Raw genomic sequence first — 16,478 nt, forward strand, 5'->3', positions numbered from 1 at the left:
CTGGCTCTGGTATAAGGCAGAAAGATCAGTCAGTGATGAGAGAATTAGGTCTACTAGGCTGGCCCCTGGGCTAAGTTATAATGTTACAGGTAAACCTGAAAGTATAGTTACGCATGTCTCTTTTCTTTTTCTTTTTTTTTGGGGGGGGGAGGGGTGGGACAATGAGGGTTAAGTGACTTGCCCAGTAAGTATCAAGTATCTGAGACCAGATTTGAACTCAGGTTCTCCTGAATCCAGGGCCAGTGCTTTATCCACTGCACCTACACATGTCTCTAGGTGATAATATTAGAGACTCCTCGTGTAAAATGTGTCTTGTATATAATTGCATATATTTACTTATATATATACTAACCACTGCTTGTTTGGGAATGCTTTTTTTTTGCTGTTATGTATATTTGACTATGTTTTGTGATACATCCATATAAAAGCAGTGTTCTTTAAAAATTATTTTGCATATATGCTATTCTATAAAGTTAAGTTGTATTTTATATGTGGGATGTAACTAGCTAGGTTTGTTTCATTAAGCCATATTTACTGTTTTTGATTGATTGCTGCATACCATGATTATGCATGTATTTGTGAAATGTGTATGTGTATTATACCCTGTATACAGTAAGGCATGCTGTCACTGAGGCATCCTCACAGGTGATGCTCTATATAGTGCCATCCTCACTGCATGTATTGTTAATATACATGTTTTATTTCAGGGGCACTGAAGGCTGATTGCCTATCACATCCTTGTTGTTTTAAAACACTGATGTCTGTGTTTACCTTGTATAATTAACAGGTGATCTTTATAAGGGACCACAAAGAATTTTGGCCAAGGGGAGGAATGTAACCCCTGTCCCAAAGCCAATTGGTATGGGACTCTCTCCTCATTGCTGGAGATGAAGACCCTCCCATATGTGAAAGGCAGGATGGAATTGGTAAGAGGTGAGAACTCCAGCCTTTGTCCATCCTTTTTGAGACTCTATAAGCAAAAGTCCTCTTTGAATCCCCCTTGAGGACTCTTCAAGGCCCCACTTTGGGAACTCATTGAGCTTTAAGTCCTCTTAGAGCACAGAGACACTTTGGACACTCCTGGGTTGAAGCTTTGAGAGACAAGATAGAAGAGACCAGCCTCAGTTCAGGTTGCTAAAGGAAGAGATTCTGGGAAGATAAGAAAGGAGCTGGCTACCTGGGGAGAATGATCTCTCTGGCACCAGCTCTGGGGTATATAGTCTAGAAGGCATAGGCACTTCTTCTCTGCCACTTGCCCCTCTGCCTTCAGTTTCCTTCTAGTCCATCACCACACTCTATGTCTCCTTCAGAATCCACAGCCTTGTTTTAACAGTGCCACCATTTCATTTAGTCTTTCTCTCTGCTCACTTCCTCCTTCCTCCAACCATTCCCTTCAAATCTCCCAGAGATGTTCCTGAATACCCAAGTATAGCCCCTTGGAACTCACAGCGCAGAACCCTCTCCCAATGAACAAAGTTCCCTGAACCTCAGAACATTGTGATCCCATGATAGTCCTCTGGGGAGCCTCCTTATATCAGAATATACCCACGAGACAAGATAGTATCTATTTGAGGGGCTAGATTGTATATGACAGCAACTTGTTAATATAATGACAGAAAATTGCTAATGCTAAATGTAATATGGACTGCCACAATGTTAAATGGTCCTTGTGATGTCAGAATTTCAATAATGTCCTTACATTACTGCTCTTAAGATATTTACTCTTGATTAGATTGAGCTGAACCACACCTTGCTTCCCCCCACCCAGGGGTTCTGCCCTGTGGGGGAACCAAGTTGAAGTCAGATCTCATCTTGCATGTCTTGCTACTTCATACTTCCTCTTCCTCCCCTCCTCCTAAAACGATAAAAACTTGTTCATGGCTCTTTTTGGTTGAGAAATCTACTGGACATCCCCCAGGGTGGCTGGTTTGTTACCCTGTTATCTCAATTAAAGATGCTTTCTTCCTCAACTCTTGACTTTGATTTATTTCAGGACTTAACATGTGTAAATACTTTAGGGACTCAAAGAAAAGGAAAATTACAGAACCAAATACTCCCTAAAGTTGAAAGTATTCCCTATAAGGGTGTCACTTTTGAGGGAGCATCCTTTGGAGTTTAAGGTCATTGTGTTGCTTGTCACACTAATATATCATCACTCTCTACCCCTTGGAGTATGCTTTTTCAACATTTCAGCCAAGCCATGGAAACCTGGTATAGGTATATTTCCAGACATACTTAATGAAGGCTCTCACTACACCCTATTTCAGAGCTTGCACAGATATCTTCTGACTGATTCCTTTTGGCTTTAACTATGAGCTGAGGGAGAAAACAATCTGTTAATTGGCTGCTGAGTCAGAACTCCATGAATATACTAATCAGGCAATGCCTGACCCTTTAGTCCCTTCTTGTGGGCCTTGAAGCATAAGAATGACTCTCAGAGTCTTGGAGGTTCAGGGGAGGGATTCACTCCCCTCTAGTTGGCTTCAGGCCATGATGTGTTCAGGAACTCCTGGGTAAGCCTGTACCTGGGATGTGACCTGTTATTACTACTAATTATAATAACTAGTGCTTTAAGATTTTCAAAGTGCTTTACAAATATTTTCTCATTTGATCCTCATAACACCTGTAGGAAGAAAGTATTATTATCATCTTCATTTTACAGTTGAGGAAACTGAGGCAAACAGAGGTTAAATGACTTGCCCAGGGTCACACATCTAGTAAATGTCCAGGGTTGGCTTTGAACTCAGTTCTTCCTCACTCCAGGTCCAGCACTCTATCACCTGTGTCACCTATCTATCAGTAACTTCCTTCCTTTGGTACAGAGCCTTGTGAGATCTCAAAAGGTAGCTACATTCTTTCCCTTCCTGGACATCTGAGTATCAGGGTATTAGCTACCTGAGCACTTATGGTAGAAACATCAGCAGAAGCAGAACCATCAAAAGAGAAAAAGTTATCCACACAAAGAGAGAATGCTGGAAAGAAAAACCCTATTTGTGTTTATTGGTGAAACATAAATTGGGAAATAAGCAGTCCTCACAAGGAAACATGGCAAATGTCCCAAGGTGACTTGAATGTTAGCCTATCAACTAACTATAATCATTCTATGATTCTTTCTTGCATAGCATTCCTTTCTGTATGTGGCAATAAAACTATGTATTCCATACCTGATTCATATTAGTACTCTAGGTCAAAAATTCCTAAATTGTGGGTCCCATATGGAGTTGTGTCACTGAATGTGGGGAGTCATGTAAAATTTGGCAACAGTAAAAGATTATTTATACCTATTTTATTTACCTATGTAGCTGGAGTTGTGTGAAAATTTCTCGGGTGAAAAGGGGTCACAAGTGGAAAAAGTTTAAGAAGCCCTGATCTAGGCAACTGTTTGTATTGCTCACCTCACCCCTCACCTCCCATCCAGGGGAGCACTCCCTAGAAAAGGACCCAAAAAGAAGTGTTCCTTAGAAATCAAAGGTAAGAATAGGATTGAAGCACTGGTGAGGAGACAAGTAACCTCTGAGCAATAAACTGGGGGCAAACTTCAAGGTCAGATAAAGCACAGGATTTGATGTAGGAGGCAAAAAGGGGTTAATAGAAAAACCTAAGACCCAAGCTCTAATACAGATATTAGCTCTAAAAGGGAGTCAGATCCCAGTTAATGGATAACTTATGTTAGGTCCTCATACCCATAGTGATCAACATCCATAACGGACCAGAACGGGTCAGGTCAAAATAACAATAAAGGAAAAAGACAACCTATAGAAATTCTAATGAAAAATGATTATATTTTGAAACTAGCCATGGGAATCAAAAAGAGACGTGCAGAAAAGGCCAAATTTGTCCCCAGATTCACCTTATGACGTGTAAGCCCCCAAAACACACCTCCACTGAAAAAGGTACCCACCTTGGGGGTTGGCTTAGGACCCCAGAACTCCAAATTAGGATAGGCCCTCCCCTGTACCTCCCCAAGGTGGAGATTATTATAATGAGACTGATAATCAATTTATCCGTACTATAAATATAACTGTCTTTCCTTTCCTTATTTGAGAGATACCTTTCCAATATTCTGGTTCTCTCCCTGTGATCACTCACAGTATTGCAATAAAACTTGGGAAATTGAGTCACTGAGTCTTGTAATTCTTTTGGGACAATTAATTTGACCCCAAATTCTAGCCCACATCAGATTGACAAAGGTCTCCCTCCCCTATGGGAAACAGGAACTGTGCTAAACACTTTACAAATGTTATTATCTCATTTGAGCCTGACAACAACCCTATAAGACAGTTACTATTATAAGACTCATTTTACAGTTGATGAAAGTGAAGCAAAGTGACCTGCCCAGAGTAATACAGGTACTAAGAGAGTGAGGCTGGATTTGAACTCAAGTCTTCCTGACTCCAAACTCCAGGCTCTAGGCTCCAGGCTCATTTTGTTTTCTAAACCTAATTTCCCATCCTTTTGCCCTACCCACTGTGACTCTTTGTGGCTTCAACCTAGCTAATTGGTAAGCTAGACTAATGTTTATACTTTCTGAGAAAGTGGGTAGAGAAGCATAAACCCAGAGAATTCATCTTTTTCTATGTAACTATTAACATATGGCTTGGAGGACTTGCTGAAGAAAACTCCATTATATGTCAAACTAATGTTTACTATGATTGTTTTGTTTTGTTTTGTTTTGTTTTGTTTTTTTAGTGAGGCAATTGGGGTTAAGTGACTTGCCTAGGGTCACACAGCTAGTAAGTGTTAAGTGTCTGAGGCCGGATTTGAACTCAGGTACTCCTGACTCCAGGGCTGGTGCTCCATCCACTGCGCCATCTAACTGCCCCTGTGATTGTGTTTTAAGCCAATGTTTAAGTTGTACTTTGAGTTAAGCTAAAGTTATGCTGTGTTGCATTTGGAAGTAATATTTATATTTAATTAGATTAAGCAAATGTTTATGTTGTATCCTGCTACTCAATAAGCATTTATTTAAGCTTTATGCTGAGTGCTCGGATAAAAGACAAAAATAAAACATTCCCTACCTTCAAGGAGTTTACATTCTAACAAATGTTAACTATTGGATGTGCTTAGTGGGAAAGAATAGTGGGAAACTTTAGGTCAACAGAATATGCTTATAATTGTGGAGAAGATCACTGATGAGATAAAACACATCAATAAAACCATGGAGTCCTGGAAAAAAATTTGGTGCCTAACAACCCGAACAGAATCATTCTGGTAATCTCCTGAATGGCCTTATCCTAATGAAACTGTAGGATGGTCCATCTGACTTCCAAAGGGGCAAAAGTAAAGGTAATTATTTTGGTCTGGTTATTGTGAGAGGAGTGGGGGAAGGATTGCAAGGGTTAAATTCGGAAGCTCATAGGGGGAATTTTCTAAGATTTTGCCATATCTCTGTTCAGGGAGGTACACTGCATTTTTTTTAATGCATCCTTCCTCAGCCTTGCTGAAATGATGTGGATGATAAATTCCTGAGATGCACAATTAAAGGTCTTAGTCTCAATGTTATTCTGAGATCCTAATCCCCTTGGGCAGTTAAGAGAGGATGGTAACAGAATTGAGGGCTAACAGAAATTATATCAGAGGCCCCTAGTTCAAGCCATACTTTACCAAGAACACCTTCTTACAATATCCATGCTTTCTCAAAAGTCTCCAATGAGTGGGAACCCACTATCTTCTTTGGCAGCTCAGTCCACTTTTGGATAGCTCTGATTCTATAGGAAATTTTCCTCATCAAGCCAAAATCTACCTCTTTGTATCTTCCACTCATTGCTTCTAGATTCAAGCAGAACCCAGTCTAACCCTTTTTCAAGATGACTACCCTTTGATTACTTGATAACAGCTAATATATCTCCACTTTGTCTTTTCTCCTGGATAAGCATCTCTAGTTCCATCAATGATCCTCACATTGTGTATATCTAATCCCCTCACCATCAAGGTTGTCCTATCTTAGAGATACTCCAGTTTTTCAATGTCTTTAGTAAAATGTAGGTTTTAGAAGACCACCAGTGTCAAAGATGTAATATAAACCCACACAACTGTCTGGTGGATTTTAAATCTAATGCCTTAATCACTGATATTGTATACAGCGGGGCCATCTCTAGTCATCCTGATCTATATCTTGCCACTGGATCCAGATAACTTTGGAGGAGAGAATGAGGTTGGTGATCTTGCACAGCCCTCCCTTACTTAAATCCAATTCAGTGCAAGTCATGACATCACTTCCTGATGTCATGGCCCTCTTTGAAAATGAAGGACAAAGAACAACAACTTTATATAGCTGTAATAGTCAAGGAAGCCTTCACTGGGTCATAGATTTAGAGCTGGTTGAGTTAATGTAGTCCAAATCCTCTCATTTTGTAGATAATAAACTAAAGTCCAGAGGTTAAGTGACTTCAAGATCATACAGGTAGGAAGAGGCTGAGGTTGAATTTGAATTCTGTTCCTTTGACTCCATGGTCATTGCCAAAGCTATCCATTATATGAAGCTACCCATTTAGTGATGGAAATTTGAGTTTAACCTTGAAGGATGGAGATAGATCATTTTAGAATTCCTAAAAAAAGCAATCAATAAGTATGTATTGGTCAATGAGTATATATAAATCCCTGTCAAAAGTATTTAAAAAGATGTTTATAAAGCCTAGCACATTGCTTTTCTAACTTGCATATCTTTTTTTTTTAATTAATTTTTTTTTTTAGTGAGGCAATTGGGGTTAAGTGACTTGCCCAGGGTCACACAGCTAGTAAGTGTTAAATGTCTGAGACCGGATTTGAACTCAGGTACTCCTGACTCCAGGGCCAGTGCTCTATCCACTGCGCCACTTAGCTGCCCCACTTGCATATCTTTTGATTCCCATGAATTCTGCTGAGCCATATGATACTGTGAAATATGGAGTACTGTCTTTGTCTAATCAGTCCTATGCCTTGGAACTCTATAAAAATGCTCCAATAGCGTGTGTCTCAAATAGCCCCTGACAACTGAAGCCCAACTCCTGGCCTTCTTGTGGTGGAACTGTTTCCACTAACAGAAGAAGGGGCGAAGGCGAGTCACTGGCGCCTTAAAACCAGTCACTTCGGGCAGGTGGGGCTCGTTAGCCTTGGCAGGCAACCCGCCTAGGGGAAGGAAACCCTGATTTTTAACCTCCACTGCCTTGTGGCTATACCCATATATGGGAAAGGCTTCGGGAGTTAACCCCGAGGAAAAATCAGGAGTCAGAGTCCCTTAGGCAGTTGGATGTTGGACATTACATCCCTCTGGCAACTCCTGCAGCAGCACTGGTGCCAAACTGTATTGACTCTGCCTCTCCTTTGGATCCACCAATGTCACAGAGAGGGAAAACCCGCTGCATGGGCAACAGCTTGTTTTCCAATTGATCTGCCCAGGCCAGTGCCCTGGAGAGGACACTACAGCTACTTCTCATGGGGTAGATACAACACGGGATGCGGCAGTTACTGGTTATAAGTCACTCAGGAGTTGCCTCCCGTATCAGACTGCACATCCACACTGTGGCCTGTGGCTCTTTAAGGTGCTGATCCATGGTAGTCCTCGACTGATGGAGGCCTACACACACATATACACATCCTATGCCTTGGGATCCAGGACTTCATGGGAATTATAGCCATCTTTCCATTATACACATACTTTTTATAATACTTTGAACAGTATAGATTATGTTGAATAAATATCTGTTTTATGAACAGACCTTACTAAAATCAAAATAAATTCCCATCAATCTAAGACATTTTTCCAAACAAATATTTTTGGGAGATTTTATTCTCAATTTCAGGAAGGTTGCTCCAAGATAGCAAGATTGTGGCCTTTGTTTCAAAGATAATTTTACCTAGTCTGCTAAATTATCTGTCTTGGTTTATTTGGCCACTACCTAGTTCAATTGTGGACTTCTTAAGTCAACCTTATTTAGTTTTCCATCATGCTAACAGACCAGACAAAGAAGCTGCATTGACCACATAAGGTATTTCATATGGAGAGGATTTCAAAGAAAAGCAATAGAAAATTATTCTTGACACCCATTCCCAAATGAGCATAATTTCATTCCCATTTCTTTCTTTCTTTCTTTTTTTTTTTTTTGCAGGCAATGGGGGTTAAGTGACTTGCCTAGGGTCACACAGCTAGTAAGTATCAAGTGTCTGAGGCCGGATTTGAACTCAGGCACTCCTGAATCCAGGGCCAGTGCTTTAACCACTGTGCCATCTATCTGCCCCCCCCCATTTCTTTTAATACTTCACCCTTTCTGGGTACTCTGAAAACATAACCCACTCAAAACTCATGACTCTGAAATGAGAATAATATAATAAAGTCTTTGGAATGGCTGGACTGAAGGTTAGGAAAACTAGATCCACTTGGCATGTCCACTGGCCTCCACAGTTTCAGTCATGACAGAAGGTCTCCTCTCCTTTCTTAATTTGTACTCCACAGATGGCAAGAAGACTGTGCTGCTACTGTCCCTTCTCCATTTTTGGTGCCACCATCACTCTCCATCTCTCTGAAATCTTTCTCTTCTGCTGAACCAACACTATGGAACATAAAGTATTGCCTTTGTCCAACCAGTCCCATGCCTTGGGACCCAGTGTTTCACGGGAAATGTAGTTATCTTTCCACTGGGCACATTTTTGTTAAACTTTGAACAGTATAGATTCCATTCAATAATTATTTGTTATGTGAATGGAGCTCCCTAATATCAACACAAGTCCTCATCAAGGTACCCTCTGAAACATTTTTTCCAAACAAAATTTTTTTGGGGAGATTTAATTTCCAATTTCAGAAAGGTTGCCCCAAGTTAGTTAACAGTATAAGTGCCTTGGGGACACTGGTGATTTCTACTTCTATCTCCTTTCATAGTACCTAGCCCAGGGTGCTGCATATAGTGAGAGAATTAAATCCAAAGCTTGGAACAACTTGATATATCAGCAATACTTGATGATAGAAGAGCTTCAAACTGTCCCTGAAAAGATTTTCAAATACTCTTCAAATTATCAGGTAAGAGTTGAAGATTTCAGGGAAGGCTTCGTAAACAATCTAATGGTTCAGACACTTTATTACTGTCTGAGAGCATCTTTGGTAGATAACTAGATTTCCCCCCTCATCCTCCAGTATAACACAGTAAATAGTACAAAACTTCCTAGGAGAATGAAAGAAAAATGTCAGTAAGCTGTTTACTTGCTTTATGGTTCGGGGGAGGGAAATGCAAGATCTATTGGCTTTTTAACACAAAGCCTATAAACACGAATCGGAAAAGCTCCCCATCTTTATTGCATTCATCTTACAGTCTTTACATTGCATGAAGCTGAGACCTAGATAAATGAACAAGCCCTGCAATGATCTAGCCCCGTGCTCCACCTGAATTATCCATCTTCACCATTCAAGTTTGTGGGTTACTTTGCTTTCTACATGAATATATTACTCTCAAAAATCTAATTTAAAAAGCTCAAGAAAAATGAACCCTCACCCCTCAACACATACAAACACCACCAACAGACCAAGTAAATGAAAATAAGTGCAGCCATTGTTTGGGGGGCAAATGCAACTGTTCAGAGGAACAGTAGAGAGTAAATGAAATTTAAACTAGTCAACTCTCTGTTGGGCTGGGGAGGAGTAAACAAGAATGTCATAACCTTACTAGACCACTGTTACTGGGGACCATACTGTGGGGCTTCTGTACTGCCTTGGTTGCTCTGATGGCAAATAATAATAATAGCTAACATTCATTAAGTTATTGTTTTCAGTCATGTGTTTTCAATCATATCCAACTCTCTGTGATCCTATTTGGAGTTTTCTTGGTGAAGATACTGGAGTGGTTTGCCATTTCCAAGTGGTTTGTCATTTTCTTCTCCAGCTCATTTTACACATGAGGAACTGAGGCAAACAGGGTTAAGTGATTTGCCCAGGATCACTCAGCTAGTAAGTGTCTGAAGCCAGATTTGAACCCAGGATTATGAGTCTTCCTCACTTCAGGTCCAGCACTCTATCCACTGGGTCACCTAGTTGCCCTATTAAGTGAGGTATGTGCTATTATTATCCCATTTTATAGATGAAGAAACTGCTACCTCCCAGCCCAGTCTCCTTCTGACAAGGACCTGGCTAAACTCCTCTGATTCTAGTCCAAGAAGTACCTGACAACTGAATTCTTATGTATTTCAAATAATCTTGAAATATGCTTTGATACAGAGAGACAGGTAAGTGGTATAGTGATTAGAGTACTAGGTTTGGAATCAGGAAGATGGGAGCTCAGATCTAGCCTCAGATTCTACCTGTGTGACCCTAGGCAAGTCACTTAACCTCTGTCTGTCTGGTTTCCTCAATTGCAAAATGGAGGTTATAATAGCACCTACATCCCAGGGTTGTTGTGAGGATCAGATGAGATAATGCTTATAAAACATTTAGCACATTGCCTGGAACACAGTGGATTAAGGTAGAGAGGGGAGGGGACAGCTCCCAGAACTCCTCAGTTCACTACACATAGGCTACTACTACTTCTTGTTCTACCTACCTTCTATCTAGTGAGGAAGGATGCAGATATGGTGTGGAAGAGCCAGCCCTGGTCTGGAAGCCAGGAGCACTGAGTATTCCAAGGCCTGTGCTACTATCTCACTTTGTGACCTTGGACAAATCATTTCATTTGTCTGATCTCCATTGCCTTACCTGTTAAATGATGGGGTTGTACTAGAACAGTAATAGCTGACACTTCTAGAGCACTTGAATTTTTATAAATTCGATAAAGCACTTTACATACACGAGTTCCATGTAATTTTATAATTACAAACTAATAATATATCATTAATGTATCAAATGAGATAATAACCTCTAAGGCTGCTTTCCAGCTCTAATATTCTGTGCCCTATTTTGTACGTTCATCTGGGATGACATTGGATACAACTTGAGATTTGATTCTAAGTTTCTTTGTGGGGCACAACGCTGTCTGTATGGTAATAGCATGGTGTTCCAACCAAGAGATTTTCTCCTGCTCACCCAGAACCTTCAGGTCTCTCTCTGCCCAGCAGCATCCAGGATTCCGTTAGCAATGTTGTTAGCTTTTTTTTCTGTACCATGTTCTTTTCTTCTCCACCCCACTCTAGTTTTCATCTTCTGGTAACAATCTGTCTCTTCCCCAATTATCTTCCATGCAAGTACTAAATTAAATAAAGTTTGATTGTATAATTCCCTCTCTCTACTCCCCTCCCTTTAATAATCATCAATGGCTCCCTATTACCTCTAGGATGAAAACAAACTACACATTTAGATTGGTGTTTAAGGCCCTTTACATGCAGGCTGCAGCCTAATTTTCTAGACATTTCATATTATTCCCCTTTGAGGAGTCTGTCTACATTTAGCCTGATTACTCTTCTACTAGGCATTCCATCTGTTATCACCATGACATCATACAAGCATTCCTGTGTGTACTTCTTCATTTCTTCTGCCTCCCAGCTTCCTTCGAGGCTCAGTTCATATACAAAGCCATTTCTGATCCCCCTTGTTGGTGTTTTCTGCCTCCTCAAATGAGTACTTGCTTTGATATCATCTATTAAAAAACATTGTTCTTAAATTTTTGTGAATAATCATTTTGTCTGGATGACTCTAGGTAACAATTTTGTTTGTGACAAGGCTCTTGTTCCGGTAAGGTTTATTTGTTGAATTCTCAAGGATATTTTGAGGTGTGGATAGATCACTGGGAGTCAAGAAGATTTGAATTCTAATCTGGCCTCTGATACTTATTAGCTGTGTGACCCTGGACAAGTCACTTAACCTCTGACTGTCTTGGTTTCCTAAGTTATAAAATGAGGATAATAATAAAACCTACCTTTCAGGGCTATCGTGAAGATCAAATGAAATAATATTTGTAAAGCAGTGCCTGGCACAGTTTTCAGGCATGTCTGACTCTTCATGACCCCATTTGGGTTTTCTTGGCAAAGATACTGGAGGGGTTTTCCATTTCCTTCTCTTGCTCATTTTACAGATGATGAAACTGAGGCAAACAGGGTTAAGTGACTTGCTCAGGGTCACACAGCTAATAAATATCTGAGGCCAGATTGAATTCACAAAGATGAGTCTCCCTGATTCCAGGCCCAGCACTCTATCCACTGTGCCACCTAGCTGACACATAGTGGGTACTATATAATTGCTTTTTCCTTGGCATACATCAATAATTTTACATTTATGGAGTGCAAATGAAATTTTAATGTTCTTGGAGTAAGTTTCTGAGAGACAAAGTAGCTCTTGAATGTGTTTTTCAATGGAGCCACACAATTTGATGTCATCCATGTAGATCAAATTATGTATGATTAATATGATAAAGGAATCACAGCTCTAGAGCTAGACATTTTATTTTAGCTTCCTCTTTGACTAAACGTACTCGGTTTAATTTAGGAGAGATAATAATGGATTAAAGGGAAGCAGAAATAGAGGATTTACATCATCTTCTTGGAAGATTACATTTTTATGACAATTTTGGTGGTATGTTTTAAATAGATAGTAATTTTCTTTCTGAACATCAAATGTTCTAGTTTTGTCACAACGTTTGGATTTATTTTGTAACTGCATCATATGAATAAGCAATGAGTTCATAACTGAATCAAAGGCTTTGCAATCCTCAGTAAAGGCAGTACAGATGTTATAGTACTTTTAAGTGGTTTGCTTAATAACCATCAAGTTGATAGGAGTTTCTTCTTTACACTCCTTGGACTTCGGGAAATGTTCTTTTTCTTTAGCCAAAATATTATTTTCTTGTAATTATGCTTAATTGATTTATCCATTATCTGGGAATTTATCTAAACCCTTAATGAATGTGTTCATTTTTTCCAGGCTGTATTAAATCTCAGGATAATTAGTTCACCAGTTTACTTCATACCAAGTGGGGAAAAAAATGATTTGATTGCCTAAATCTAGCTCTTTCATGTATTAAGCAAGGCTCCCCTTACTCAATGTTCTGAGATTTGGTGAACAATTCTTTGCTTACCCTATGTCTCTGTCTCTTTGTCCTATGTAGTCCCAGTATCATGTTCAGCCCTTAAGCTAAGTGAACTTGAGTTCCTTGAGGCCAGTTCTTTTCATGTGTTTCTTTGGATGAAGGTAGCACATTCTCCTGTGGATTATCAAATGTATTACCTGTAAATGAAGCTATTACCCATTAGGCACTAAAGATATCCAAAGAAATTGTCCCCAAGTCACAGGGCTAGTTGATCCCTACTCTTGGGTTTCACAGGAAAGTAGCAGGAAGTCTAATTTGCAATGGTGGCCTGGGAATAGGTGGTGCTAGACTAAGATAGTATTATGCTTAAAAAGTTCAAGAGATGTAAGTTCAGGGTAATTTTATCATTTTATTAATAAGGCCAAGAGGTTATTAATAAAAGGATGGTCATTTGGCTATCTCTCTTAGACAGAAGATCATGGCAGCAAATTCACAGTTTATATGCCCTTCAAAATAGTTGGTGAGGGGGAAGCCAGGTGTCAAAGTAGATAGAGCACTGGCCTTGGATTCAGGAGAACCTGAGTTCAAATCTAGCCTCAGACACTTGACACTTATTAGCTGTGTGACCCTGGGCAAGTCACTTAACCCTCATTACCCTGCCCCCCCAAAAAAACCCAACCCCCCCAACCCCCCCCCAAATAGATGGTTCATCAATCAGCGATCAAATCTAATTGGTTAATGTGATTGGAAGTGGCCTATATTAAAATGAAGGGCTGAATATATATATATACCAGACCACTCATTGCTTTAGAGTATCAAGTCAAAGAACGTATACCTTTTCCAATGGGGGGCGCTGAGGATGACCCCAAGACACAGAGAAATTATCTCTACTCAGACCACCTCCAGCCTTCAGCTATCTAGACAAAAAGATCTGTCTCCATCCCAGCTTGAGTAGAACTCAATGGGCTTCTTTACCCTACATTAAATTCCTTGCAAGATTGGGTGGAGTCTGACTGGGATCAGGAGAGTCTCATTATCAGTGATTGAGATTCAAGAAAAACTGGATTAATTTAGGACTTTGGAAAAAAGGGGAGAACTCTGAATTTCCCTCCAGATTATTGGTTATTAATAATCATTCCCTGAAATAGTTACCAGCCTTTCAGAGTGGTTGTTGTTGCTGTCCTTCATTATCTCTTTTTTTTTTTTGTGAGGCAATTGGGGTTAAGTGACTTGCCCAGGGTCACACAGCTAGTAAGTGTTAAGTATCTGAGGCCAGATTTGAACTCAGGTCCTCCTGACTCCAGGGCTGGTGCTCTATCCACTGTGCCACCTAGTTGCCCTGTCCTTCATTCTCAAAGACCATGACATTGGGAGATGATGTCATGACTTGTAGTAAATTGGATTTCAATGAGGGAGGGCTATGCAAGGTCACCAACCTCACTCTCTTCTCCAGAGCCATCTGGGTCCAGTGGCAAAATATAGATCAGGATGACTGGAGATGGCCCAGGATGTTTATGAGGGAGCCAGAATAACAGATGTCAGAACAAAGATGAAACTAGAACCATGGGATTAAGCCAAAGTCCAAACTGGAAATAATGAGGAAGACATCAAGCCAGAAGAATGATTGGAGCAAAACCACCAGAATCCCTTTCAGTCAGATCCACAAGAATTAGTCCATGAGGAGATAAAGCTTTACTACAATTAGGTCAGGAGTATAGTTAAACTATAGGGACAGGAATATTTAATAACAACAACAAAAACTGACATTTATACAGCACTTTAATGCTTACAAAGCACTTTGGAAGTACACTCATTTGATATTAACAACTCTGCAAGATTGATTCTAGAGGTCCTAATATCCTCATTTCACACATGAGTAACCTGAATCTCAGAGAAATTAAATGATTTGCCCATGCTCACAAAGCTAGTAGGTGCCTGAGGCAAGATTTAAACCCAATCTTTTTTGACTCAAAGTCCATTGTTCTTTTCACTAAGTAGTGCTACCTCCAACAAACCAGAAGCTATTCCTAACACCCCTCCTAAGGGCATTGACCTCCTTCTCACTCTGAGGATGGCTGATGTTCAGCTGAACTCTCCTGAACACAACCTGTATTCCTCCATAAGGAAAATAAGTGAAAATTTCCCACTGCTTAAGTTTTTTTTTTTAATTAAAAATTTTTTTTTCCAATTACTCAAGTTTAATAAATCATCAAGAAGCCTGGGAGGGGGCCTTAAGGGGGGGGTCTAATTTTCATTTTAAAATGGTCCCAAACAATCATAAACTAATGAATCTTTCTTATTTTAAGTACTAGGGAGGTAGAATCTTTGGACTGGTGTTTTTTTATTACCTGACCTACCTTTTTCCTTTGGGAGACAATTGGAGTTAAGTGACTTGCCCAGGATCACACAGCTAGTAAGTATCTGAGCTGGATTTGAGCTCAGGTCCTCTTGACTTCAGAGCCAGTGCTCTACCCTCTGGACTACCTAACTGCTTCCAGAGCTGACTATCTTGAAAGAAAGAAGAGTGAAAGAGTTAGGTGAGACTTCACTGTGGTAGGCCAATGAGGTTCTAAAGGTCTGGGAGGCCCAGCTTTCCACCTGTGGATATATATTTGTGTTCCTCCTTGCTGTGTGTATCCTTGAGGAAATATTGTATGTCAATCTATGCTGAGAATTGCCCGGGGTTTTGGACATAAAGAGCACTGAGGAATTTGGCTCATTGTCATAAAGTCAGGGATAGTTTTGTCCTTGAAAATACCCTTTGGGATTTTTCCTATTCTTGTGAGTACACCCATAGGAGATGTTATGGCACTCTGACATGAGGAATCAGGGGAAAAAATAAATGAGGCATGGTATCTGAGAAGAACACAAGGGAATGAGATCAACTGTTTTAGTACAACAATGTATGCTCAGTGGCTTTCTTTTTTAGTATAGCATTGGTAGAGCAGCATGGGGCAGCTAGGTGACTAGCACATAAAGAGTCAGGCCTGGAGTCAGGAAGACCTGAGTTCAAATTTGACCTCAGACACTAACTGGTTGTGTGATCCTAGGTATGTCACTTAACCCTGTTTTACTCAGTTTCCTCATCTATAAAATGAACTGGAGAAGGAAGTGGCAAACCATTTCATTATCTCTGCCAAAAAAAAAAAAAATCCCAAGTAGGGTCAATGAAGAGTTAGACACGATTCAACATTTACCTCTTGAGGAACTGAGTTCTTCCTCAAATTTAGCTCCACTTGAGTTGACTGCCTCTCATATCATTCTACAGCTTTTTGAGAGTCACTCAAGGATGCCACTGATCATTTCACAGTCAGTGGCATTGCTTTCATTCTAATTCATTCAAGAATGTTGTTCTTACTCTGTAAAGAAATCACTGAGTGTCCTCGAATTTTTAGTTAAACACCCACTTATCAGGTCTGTGATCAGTTCTTGCTTTGGCTTTCAGAGATCAAATTCCATATGTAAGGGTTAAGCTAACATAATAGCAGTATTGGAAGCCTCCCAGGCATATGATATTCCTATACAACCCTATGCCATAAATTATTCTTGTGTATAATCTGC

The sequence above is a fragment of the Dromiciops gliroides genome, chromosome 2, assembly GCF_019393635.1.
Source record: "Dromiciops gliroides isolate mDroGli1 chromosome 2, mDroGli1.pri, whole genome shotgun sequence".
Lineage (NCBI taxonomy): Eukaryota > Metazoa > Chordata > Mammalia > Microbiotheria > Microbiotheriidae > Dromiciops > Dromiciops gliroides.